This window comes from Pelmatolapia mariae, linkage group LG10_11 (assembly GCF_036321145.2).
Source record: "Pelmatolapia mariae isolate MD_Pm_ZW linkage group LG10_11, Pm_UMD_F_2, whole genome shotgun sequence".
NCBI lineage: Eukaryota > Metazoa > Chordata > Actinopteri > Cichliformes > Cichlidae > Pelmatolapia > Pelmatolapia mariae.
In genome coordinates, this window is record NC_086236.1 from 28,508,997 (window position 1) to 28,521,539 (window position 12,543).

Consider the following 12,543-nt stretch of genomic DNA (forward strand, 5'->3'; position numbering starts at 1 on the left):
TAACTTGCCCAAGGACACCTTGGTAAGAACTCCAGACTACAGCACACAGAGATTGAACCAACAACCATCCAATTAGTAGATGACCTGCTCTACAGCCAACTCAATGACAAGCAAGGAGGGACAACATCAAATGAAGAATAATGGATCGAATGCAGCTGTAGGCATATGTGGGTATGTTGATTCTTACTGCCGTGCATCTATCCAGTAAAGTAGCTACGGCCAGTTTATGACATCCTGAGTCCGGTAGGGCAGTTTTCATGCTACCGTGACTAACACAAGATTAATCATAGAATCCCAAAAGTGATATCATTTCATGATAAAGACACAATAGAAGATCGTCGTTCATGACACAAACGTGCTCCCATGAGGTGTATGGTACAAGTGGGTGTTTCTCCTGCTGTGATGTAAGATCCAGGTACTGATGTGACTGTGTATGAGTGCCTAGTCCCCTTCAGAGGACTCTGTCCATTCCAACAGAACATCCCAAGTAAACCGGGGAACTATGAGATAAAAACATGGGTAGTATGTTATGCCAGGTGTACATGGAACATGCTAGTGTACGATGGCAAACTATCTGGCCTGCAGTCAGGGCACGTAAGTCAGGGCACGTAAGTTGTCCCTAACATTACAGAAGGTTACCAAAAGAAAACAATCACCTGTAACAACTTGTTTACTTCATATGCCCTTGGCCTGCAACTGCAGAAAAGAAAGCTGTCCATGATGGGACCAGTACATAGGAATAAACCTGAGCTTCCTTCTGCACTTGTGTCAAATATGGACACGCCTTTGTTCTCATGAAAGTTTGCCTTCACTAAGACCCATGCCCTGGTGTCCTACCATGCCAAAACATAGAAAAATGTCAGGTAATGAGTTGGAATAAAGTTGACTAAAACCTTGAAACACAGAGATGGATGATATTTTATACCTTTCCTTTATAAATAGTCAAACCAGACGGGGTCATTTTTGAGCCCAGGGGACAACAGATGTGATTATTCGTTGCCAGTAAAAAACTTGAAGTAGTTTAAAAACAGCTTTCTAAATTAACTTTGACATCTACCTGTCTGTGATAATCTGTTAAAGCAACCGACTCTGGTTGTGAAATGATAATCACAATAACTGATCATTTAATTTATTTTTTACCCAAAAACAAAGAAAAAGTTCATTTAAATGAGGTTTTATCAGACTTAAATTTGAAATGGAATAAAGAAATAGTGTCAAAATGTTTGAATTAAGTTTAAATTAAAACTGGATGAAAAATCCACTTCATATTAATTAAGTATCAATCAAACCAAATGGGGTCATTTTTGACCCCTGAGGACAACAGGTGTGATTATGTGCTGCCATTTAAAATTTGTAAATGATTAAAAAAAAACCCATTCTCACTAAAGTTCAACATACAGCACTCTGTGGTTAGTCAAATAGTCAAAATAATCTAAACATTTAAATATTTTTGTCATGGTCCTGAGTCTGAGGACTCAGTGTTTTGTGCTTCCTTATGCTTTTGTTCATTCCGAGTATGTATTCTGTTGTGAATTGCCATTTGTTAGGTTTCTGTTCTTTGCCTGCCTGCCCCCACTTCTGTGTTCCCTCCGTCTGTCTATGGTGTCACGGTCCTGGGTCGGTTCGACCCAGCATTTTGAGTTTCTTATGTTTTAGTTTATTTTCTGCATTATGGATTGTTCTTTATCCTCTGGTGCTTTGATTGTAATTGTGTTCTGTTCCTTTGCCGATCATGATGAGTATTCTGGTTTGGGGTTTTGTTAGCTTGCCCTCATGTTTAGTTTAGGTGGCCTGTGTTTGGTCTTCTCTGTCTGTCCGTGATGTTATTGTGCTTGCTTATGAGTCTGCGTCTGTGTCTCTGTCTGTCGTGTGCTTCCTGTTTTATTCTGAAGGTCCCCGTCTCATGTGAGTGTGTTCAGTTTACGTTTCCCCTGTCCCGTCAGCTCTGATTTCTCCCAGGTGTGTTCCCCTCCTGTCTCTCATCCCTTGATTACTGCCATGTGTATATAAGCCCTGTGTTTCCTTTGTTCTCTGTCGCGTCGTTAACGTCTTCTGCCCTCACTCCCTGTGTGTTCTGTTCGTCATGCCAGTCTAGTTGTTTTTCAGTATAGTTAGTTTTCTGTTCGGTAACCCCTGCAATAAAGCTGTTTGTTCGGAATTCACTTTCGCTTCCGTGAGTCCTGCATCTTGGGTCCTTCCTCTCTGCCTGCCTGCACACAGCCAAGACATGACAGAACGACGCGACCACAACCTGGACCCAGCGGGCTCGTCCCGGGAGTGTGATATCTCCCGCATTCAATGTCTGGTTAAGCGGATTTCCCATACAACGGACGCTAAGGTGATGGCGATTGGAATTAACGCTATCAAGGCGATCCTGGAGGGGAATCCTCATTTGCATCAGCTCAGAGAATACATGGCCTTGATGGACCAGCTGCATGAAACTCATGAGGTGTTACAAGCTCGGGAGCTTGCAGCCTTTGCCCGCGCCCAGTATTCTTCGCCGAAGCCGTCGCATCGACAGCTGCCACAACATACGGAGCTCTCTGCGGAGTCGTCTGCCACACAGCAGCAATCGTCACGGGGGAGAGGCATTTCCGCACCGCGGCCACAGAGCTCCACTACTTGCAGCTCAGTGCTTAATTCACCTGCCTCCTGCTTGGCGGCGATGTGGTCGCAGGATGAGGACGAGGACGTCTTTTTTCCATCATCACCAGTTTCTCCTGTCGCCTCAGCCCCTGCCGCCAGGAGGAAGCGGCGCCGCCGCCGTCATTCCTCACTACAACCGGAGCCCAATCACTCGTCAGAACTGCAGGCAATGGTGAGTGACGTTGACTGTACCCCTATTGCTTCACCTGCGAATAGTAATGGGGACTGTTTTCCTCTCATGGCTAAGAGTAGTGAGGTGAAGGCAGTTTGTTCCATGGACATTCACCCCGGCCCTGTAGAAAGAAAAGACTCCCTGACTGATTACGTTGATGTTTGTTCCGCTGAAGAATCGGAATGTACAGGCAAAACTCTGATTGTGCACCCTCTGTTGGAGCCAACTAAGAACTTTTTTGTCGATACCAAGCCAACCCCGGACAGTTTGAATTCAGTTTTGACATATACTGCTGAACCTATTAATAATGCTGTGGGTTCTCAATCCAAGAATGGAGAGGGAGACTTAACGGGCTGTTTCCGCCCTGTGCTCTTAGAGCCGAGAAGCCTAAGCAGAACTGTTTCTTCTGAACTCGTTCAGCTGGTTAAACCGAGCCCTAGAGGCTCAGGGGAGCCAATACCACCCCCTGCATTACGTTCACTACAAACACCACTTCAACCGTTAGCTCATTCAGCAGCCCAGCTAGCTATTCAGCTGCCCTCAGCTCAGTCAGCTGCCCAGTTAGCTACTCCGTTACCTATAGCTCAAGCATCTGCTCCTTCACTAGTTTCATTCACACCACAACTGTCACTTCAGCCTTTATCGACCCAGTCTCCTGCTGAGCAGCCCTCTTTTCTCACCCGTGTTAAGCAGACAGACATGCCCAACAGGGCTGTAAACATTCCTCAAGAGCTGGCCAGTTCTGAGACTGAGATACACTCCAGGGCCTCCCCAGAGGCTGGGTTTCAGCCCCCAGCAGACTCTGGACCCCTGGAGGTTAAGAAGCCAGCTGAGGACTGCACCCGGCCGTTGCTGCCTGAGCAGAATCAATGCTCTGTGCAGCTGCAGTCTGCTGTGTGTTTGCCAGAGGCCCGTGTGCCTGCTGGTTCTGTTCCGTCCCTGCCAGAGGCCCGTGAGCCTGCTGGTTCTGTTCTGTCCCTGCCAGAGGCCCGTGCGCCTGCTGGTTCTGACCTGTTCCTGCCAGAGGCCCGTGCGCCTGCTGGTTCTGACCTGTTCCTGCCAGAGGCCCACGTGCCTGCTGGTTCTGACCTGTTCCTGCCAGAGGCCCACGTGCCTGCTGGTTCTGCTCTGTGTTATCCAGAGGCCCACGTGCCTGCTGGTTCTGCTCTGTGTTATCCAGAGGCCCACGTGCCTGCTGGTTCTGCTCTGTGTTATTCAGAGGCCCACGTGCCTGCTGGTTCAGCCCTGCGTGTGTTAGGGGCCCCTGTGCCCACTGGTTTTTGGACTGTTTTTGCTGGGGGGCCCGAGGAGCCCGTCCAGCCTTTTGCCTCGTCCGCTGGAGGGCCCGAGGAGCCCATCCAGCCCCAAGACTCGTCGGCTGGAGGTTCAGGAGAACCTAGCCAGCCTTCTGCCTCGTCAGCTGGAGGGCCTGAGGAGCCCGTCCAGCCTTTTGCCTCGTCAGCTGGAGGGCCTGAGGAGCCCGTCCAGCCTTTTGCCTCGTCAGCTGGAGGGCCTGAGGAGCCCGTCCAGCCTTCTGCCTCGTCGGCTGGAGGTTCTGGAGAACCTAGCCAGCTTCCTGCTTCATCATCCTCATCAGCTACATCCACGCCGCCTACAGCCGTCTCCTCATCTGCTTCGGCGCCGCCTGCAGCCGTCTCCTCATCTGCTTCGGCGCCGCCTGCAGCCGTCTCCTCATCTGCTTCGGCGCCGCCTGCAGCCGTCTCCTCATCTGCTTCGGCGTCGCCTGCAGCCCCCTCATCCACGGCGTCGCCAGCTGCAGCAGCAGCCTCCTCATCCACGGCGTCGCCAGCTGCAGCAGCAGCCTCCTCATCCACGGCGTCGCCAGCTGCAGCAGCAGCCTCCTCATCCACGGCGTCGCCAGCTGCAGCAGCAGCCTCCTCATCCACGGCGTCGCCAGCTGCAGCAGCAGCCTCCTCATCCACGGCGTCGCCAGCTGCAGCAGCAGCCTCCTCATCCACGCCGTCGCCCGCTGCAGCAGCAGCCTCCTCATCCACGCCGTCGCCCGCTGCAGCAGCAGCCTCCTCATCCACGCCGTCGCCCGCTGCAGCAGCAGCCTCCTCATCCACGCCGTCGCCCGCTGCAGCAGCAGCCTCCTCATCCACGCCGTCGCCCGCTGCAGCGTCTCCGGCTTCCACGAGGTCGCCCGCTGCAGCGTCTCCGGCTTCCACGAGGTCGCCCGCTGCAGCGTCTCCGGCTTCCACGCCGTCGCCAGCTGCAGCCTCAGGGTCTTCATCTTCGCCAGCTGCAGCCTCAGAGTCTTCATCCTCGCCGTCGTCCGGCCCAGCTTCAGCTTCACCCATGCCGTCGCCCGGCCCAGCCCCCTCATCGGCTTCACCCACGCCGTCGCCCGGTCCGGCTTCAGCATCTTCATCATCGTCTGGTCCAGCTCCTGCATCAGCTGCCTTGTCTGGTCCAGCCTCCGCCTCGGGCCACGCAGCCTTCAGGTCCCCGACTGCCGCCTCTACATCGTCGGTCATCTGCCAGGCCGCTTGTTGGGCATCTTCGCCACTGTGGACGACCTCCTGAACGCCGCCACTGTCTTCCGCGTGGCCGGCCAATGGACTTGAATTGCCGCCACCGTTGCCGCCCGCACGGTCGGCCCCCTGAACTGCTTTCTCGCCGCCGCCGTTGCCGCCCGCACGGTCGGCCCCCTGAACTGCTTTCTCGCCGCCACAGCCTTCCGCGTGGCCGGCCTCCGGACTTGCTCTCTTGCCGCCGCCGTTGCCGTCCACACGGTCGGCCCCCAGAACTGTTCCGGCGCCACTGTCTACTGCGTGGCCGGCCTCCGGACCTGCCCCGCTGCCTTTCACACGGTCGGCCTCCGGGACTGCACTGTTTTGGCCTCCTGCACTGTCGGCCTCCGGGTCGGCCTCCTGAACTTGACCATCTGGGTCTTTCTGGGTTCCGTCCCTCCTTCCTGGACCCCCGCCGCCCGCCCTGGTTGGGTTGTTTTCTGTTTTTTGGCCGGTTTTTGTGTTTCTGTTGGGCTGTCTGGAGCCAGCCCTTGAGGGGGGGGTACTGTCATGGTCCTGAGTCTGAGGACTCAGTGTTTTGTGCTTCCTTATGCTTTTGTTCATTCCGAGTATGTATTCTGTTGTGAATTGCCATTTGTTAGGTTTCTGTTCTTTGCCTGCCTGCCCCCACTTCTGTGTTCCCTCCGTCTGTCTATGGTGTCACGGTCCTGGGTCGGTTCGACCCAGCATTTTGAGTTTCTTATGTTTTAGTTTATTTTCTGCATTATGGATTGTTCTTTATCCTCTGGTGCTTTGATTGTAATTGTGTTCTGTTCCTTTGCCGATCATGATGAGTATTCTGGTTTGGGGTTTTGTTAGCTTGCCCTCATGTTTAGTTTAGGTGGCCTGTGTTTGGTCTTCTCTGTCTGTCCGTGATGTTATTGTGCTTGCTTATGAGTCTGCGTCTGTGTCTCTGTCTGTCGTGTGCTTCCTGTTTTATTCTGAAGGTCCCCGTCTCATGTGAGTGTGTTCAGTTTACGTTTCCCCTGTCCCGTCAGCTCTGATTTCTCCCAGGTGTGTTCCCCTCCTGTCTCTCATCCCTTGATTACTGCCATGTGTATATAAGCCCTGTGTTTCCTTTGTTCTCTGTCGCGTCGTTAACGTCTTCTGCCCTCACTCCCTGTGTGTTCTGTTCGTCATGCCAGTCTAGTTGTTTTTCAGTATAGTTAGTTTTCTGTTCGGTAACCCCTGCAATAAAGCTGTTTGTTCGGAATTCACTTTCGCTTCCGTGAGTCCTGCATCTTGGGTCCTTCCTCTCTGCCTGCCTGCACACAGCCGAGACATGACAATTTTATTGTCTCATTTTATTTTTGCTCAAAAATAGACTATACTTTATGTAAACAAGGTCTGGTGGCCCTAAATTGCAAAATGAAAGGTAAATTTTGTGTTAATGTGTTAATCTTAAGTAAAACTAAGGTGTACCACTGAATTGATTGACAATTTGTACTTTGTACTTGTAAAAACACTCAAATGACGTTGGGTCATTTTTGACCCCTGAGGACAACAGGTGTATGGAAATCGGGAGGACATTATGAGGGTTAATTACTGGGGGAAAATAATGAATGATGCTCAGAGTGAGTAAAAAGCAAACTGAGTGCATTTTTTTATGGACAGAGATTCACTTTTAATGTGTATGTATATTATAATAAAGATACTTAAAAAATACACTCCAAAAATAGAAGAGTCCTTGAAATGTACAAATGTACAAAATATTAATAAAAAAAATGTATAAAAATGGAGGCAACTTTGCCTATCGTACAATGTACAGCTCCTCATTCCACCAGGGCATGAGGAGCTTGGCATTTTCTGAGAGTGCACAAATGTGGTGCATGTACTGCAGTAGTCATACAGACAACTAGATGGTCCAAAAGTTGGCCTACCTATTATTGGCTGAGGTTTTAGTAGAGTTGTGGCTAACCCACATAACAATATATCATTAATTTTAATCTCCCCAATCAATGACAATGTTATGTTGGAATGTTGTTAAAGAGGTTCAAAAAATGTTTCAACAAGGCAGAACAGAACTTCCAGATTGTATGAGTAAAATTAAGGTTTTTTTTCTTTGTCAGTTTAACAGTTTCTGTTTTGCCTGTCACTATTCCCTGTCTGTTTTCTTACCTGGTTCTTCCTGACCTTGTACTTTCGCCTCACGTTCCCCTCTTTCCTCTCTCCTTCTTTGGATTGACAATCATACACAAATAGATTGTATTTAATTAAATAAAAAAATTACATTAATATGAAAAAAATACTATTAAGATCAATAATAAAAAAGTCCTCTCTCAGTGTACTTTCAACCAAAAGGCAAATAACCAAACCATGTGTACATAAAAGATAGAAATATTGAAACACTGATCCAACATTATTCTTAATTGACGGATCATTTGATCTTACACTTTTACCTAAATGTGGCTCCTTTTTTTGAAAAAACTTCCTTATATCCATTATATCCACACACACACACACACACACACAACAGGAGTTATAAGGTTAATGGGACTTATAAGGTTATAAGTCAGTTAGCTAGTTAGTACCTTAGGTTTAATATCGGCACATGCACATATGACAAAATAACCGGCTTCTCTCATTCCATTTCAAACAGGACAATGGTAACAACCAGAGGTGGAGCCAGACATTTTATACACCTGGGGCTTAGCCCTAAAGTTTATATAACTATTTAGCCTTGTTGTGCAAACAAGCCTGCATAACTTAATAAATATAGAATTTGAAAAATAACAAACCTAAAAAGATACACTAGGTACTAAATACATGTTTTGATGAGTTTTGGCAAACAACCACTTGACTAACATGTCTGTCTCACCTGGCTCTTGTTCTATCTCTGTTCTGTCCTCATGATCCTCTCCATCTCACTCTCTGTTCCTTTCTCTCCCTCTTTGTGCTAACAATCAAGCCAAACACCAACATCATCAAATATACAGTTGAAACCAGATATTTACATACTCTTCAGATAAAAACACAAACACTTTTTTAATTGTAAAACATCAAATCAGACTAAATGTTTATTTTTTTGATTGATAAATATAAAAAACTTATTTGTTAAATTTAAGAATAAAGAGAGTAATTGTATGCATTTCTTAATTGCAAATGGCAACCAAATTGTATTCAAAATTAAGCCACACTTATGGAGGTCCACAATTCTTTTCCTGGTGTTTTGGTTGATATCTCTTGATTTTCCCATGACAAAGAAACAGGCTCTGTATTTTTGGGGTGCCTTATATGCATCCACAGGTGTGCCACCAATTTACTCAAATGGACTCAACTTACCTATCAGAAGCTTCTTAAGCTTAGAATGGAATCGTCTGGAGTTTTCTTATTAATTGAAGTTTTTCTTATTAATTAAAGACACAATAAACTTAGTGTATATATACTCCTAAATTTATTTCAATATTTATTTATCTAAAACAAAAAAGTTTACTCTAAATTGATGTTTAACAGTAAAAAAAAATGTTCTTGTTTTTCCCTAAAGTGTATGTAAGTATCTGGTTTCAACTGTGAATATACTGCTATGTACTGAAATTCCTCTTGTTTTGCATAGAAATATATTGAATAACATACAAAGCATAATATATAAAATAACATTTACCTGAGTTTTCTCTTTGAAATAAGCTCCTTATGTCCATTGTTGTGTACATTAGTACATAACTGAAACCGATTTAGAGTGTTTTAGGAGGGAGCAACTGAAAATATGAAACACACATGTAAGCTAAGACTCTCTAAAAAAAACCCCAGCATTGTTGTTCGGCTTTTCATTTCGCCATTTGTTGATTCACTCGAAGAGCAAGTAACGTAATATGGGTCATGCGATCAGTTTGATATCAATCTTTTGTGATACACTGTCATATTTACATTGTTTGTATAGTACGAATGATTTGCTTTGGTACCTGGTCAAACTTAAGCTCTCCTCTGTCTGCCTGTCTGCACTTCTCCGACAAACTCGCAGGCAGCAGCTTCTCCCCCCTCGCTCACATGCGTAAGTGCTGTGCTCAGTCACCTAGTGTCCGAGCTCAGATCATACCAAAAATAGGGGGTTTTTGCAACGTGCGCTATGTGCTTCGAATATTGTGTGTAGTTTTTGTTTTATACAGTTGTCAGTCAGGCATCTAACTATGAAACAAATTACACTACAAAAGACCGTACGGTTACGGTGAAACCCTAGTTCTCTTAGTGAGAGACTATCTCTCCACACTGTTACATATTCCATATGTACAGGGTATGACCCCCCTTGGTTGTGGCTTGTGGCTACTTCTTTAAGACAGTCCAGCTCGCCCGGCCACAGCTCACGTATAAAACAGCTGTGCAGATGTGACACCGATGATAGTTTGATCGGAACGCGTCTCCAAGCGGCCTGATGGTGGAGAGATAGTCACTCACTAAGAGAACCAAGGTTACACCGTACCCGTACGTTCTCTAGCACATCGCTACTATCTCTCCACACCGTTACATATTTACGGGGTAACTCTGTAAGACACCCCGCGAGGAGACAGTGCAACCGAACCGCCGAGAGTGAAGGTGCCGGGAGTCAATGACAACGCACCAATAGACACACCACCCTGGTCAGGGCTTCGCAGACGCGAAGGCCGAGCCAGGGGGATGAGGCAGCAGTCTGCAGATGCCAGGCTGGCCCAAACCGGTCATGCAGGACTCAGGACCGCAAGTGATCGGCCGCTCAAGGTCAGCCCAGGAAAGGCGAGGCAGACCGCCAGGGAGCGCAGCACACCGAGCTGCCAAGTAGCATCCCGCTGGTGGCATAGGCCTACGACAAGCAGGCAATGCCAGACAGAGAATTGGTGCTACAGGCTGGAGAACTCTCACCCGCCACACCGAGGTCCAAGTCGGCGAAGCGGGCAACACGCCAGGGGAACACAGCCAGCATCCGCAGGACAAGCTAGGGATGTGACCTGTCTATCCTCAAAGCCGAAGCCGCCCCAAGCTGTTGACAGACAGGGAGGGGGGCTGGCAGCCTAGCCTGCTGAAGTAGGGGGCTGAGCAAGGCGATGACCTGAAGGTCCACCCCCAGCACCGTCACCACGTGCTTGTCCGCAGACAGAGGAGCCTCAAGAGTGAACTCGCAAACGAGACGCTCAAGGTCAGACGCAAAGTCCCAGCTCACTGGGCGTTCCCGTGCTGGCCATGTAATAATAAGAATAATAATGGATTGCATTTATATAGCACTTTTTGAGACCCTCAAAGTGCTTCACAATTCCACTATTCATTCACTCTCACACACTGGTGGAGGCAAGCTACAGCAGACTGACAGAAGCGAGGCTGCCATATCGCGCCATCGGCCCCTCTGGCCAACACCAGTAGGAGGTAGGGTAAAGTGTCTTGCCCAAGGACACAACGACTAAGACAGACAAAGCTGGGGATCGAACCGGCAATCTTCCGGTTACAAGATGAGCCTCCTAATCCCCTGAACCACGGTCGCCCCAAGTGTGACACACAGGCAAAACACCAGACAGGGAGCCAGCATAGCAGGCTGGGGAGCTCTCACTCACTGGCCGAAGTGTCAGACACAGCGAGGTCTGACAAGCTCAAAACCACGGCATGCGGTTAGAGTGACGGAAACGCCAGAAGCACGGGCGGTCAGCTAGGACGAGCCCGTGTGCAAGGATCCCCAGCTGGAGCCTAGGGAGCCCAGGGCCCAAACCTGGAAACCTGGAATCCCATGAGCAGAGTGAGGAGAGGAAGCGTAGCTCACCGAGCCGCTGAGTGGGGACCCCACTGGCCGCACAACCCTGCAAGAGGCGGGCAACGCCAGACAGGAAGTAACCCTCACGCCCCTGTTAGGGCATGCTGCCCTGCCCAGGGAAGGCCCAAAGGGGCAACTAGGGATCAGGGGTGGGGCTATCGGGGGAGGAGCCAAAAACAACTACTCTCGCCAGCATGGCAGCAACCATCTGTGGGCAGGGAACCACAAATGCTGGGAGGCAGGGCACTCAACTGCCTGCCACCAGACCAATCAGGCAGGAGCGGCACCTGAGATAGGAGGCACTGAGGCCGTGTGACATCAACCTCGAGGTCCACTCTACTAGATGGGACCTCAGGAAGGGCTAGTTCCCACACCCGGCATTCTCCAATCAAGAGCTGAAGGGACCCATCCCGACACTGTGCCTGGGGACCAGCAGGGGGCAGCCCAGGGACAGGTGGGCAACACCGGAGGAGAGGATGGAAGTTTCTTCAACATCCGCCACCTGATAGTCAATCTCCACCGGCCCAGGCCTCACAGAGGCGGAGCCATGGGAGGGACACTGTGGGAGGGGCCAGCAGTGAATCAGCAACAGGTGTGGGAGGGGACCCAGCCCATGGCCTTCCTATCTGGTGTCCACAGCAGTGGCAGCCATTGTCCCCATAGTATCCTGCTTTCTTTTTTGGAGGCATGAGATGGGGGAGGGCGAGCCATTTAAATGCTTTCAGAAAACCAAGCACGGTCTCCCTAGTTCGTGCTGGCAACAAAGCAGTCCATGCAAGCGTCAGCTTCTGTAGCCAGCACAATATGCTCTGGGCTGCTATAGTGTAGTTATTTATTTCCCTTTTCGCTCAGGCACAGCAACACTGCTTGTGTCTATCGTCAAAAGGCAAAAATGCCATACACAGACATGTTTGGGACGTGTGGGCTGCCATACTTCTGCTACCAAGCAAGGGGGCGGGGCCACATGCTAACCAAGAAGTGCTAACAGGTGGCCGGCACCAGCCGCAACCTGAATTCCCCTTTCACTGTTCATTCACTTCTGCCTCACAGTGCTGACAGGTGACAGCGTATGCTTGGAACTCTGACACCTTTCCTCAATGTAGCCAAGCTGCGAGTGGAGCCCTGCTGGCCGCGTTAACCCGCGAGCTGCGGGCGATACGCCAGACAGGCTAACAGGCTGGAATGCTACTCACCGGCCAGCTAATGGTTAGCCGGCACGAACTGTAGCCTAATTCCCCCTTCCACTGTTTATTCCCCACAGTGTTAAGCAGGGCAACAGCGAACTCTTGGAACGCTGAAGCTGGATCCCCTCTGCGTTTACATACATCCCAGCCGAGCTGCACAGTACCCAGGCGACAGCGTATGCTTGAACGCTGAAGCCGTGCCCCTGCTGTGTTTGCTCACCTAGTCGGTGTGACAAACCATCCTACTTTGGCAAAACATCCTATTTCTGCTGTCACAGAGTAATTCCAGCACAAATTTAA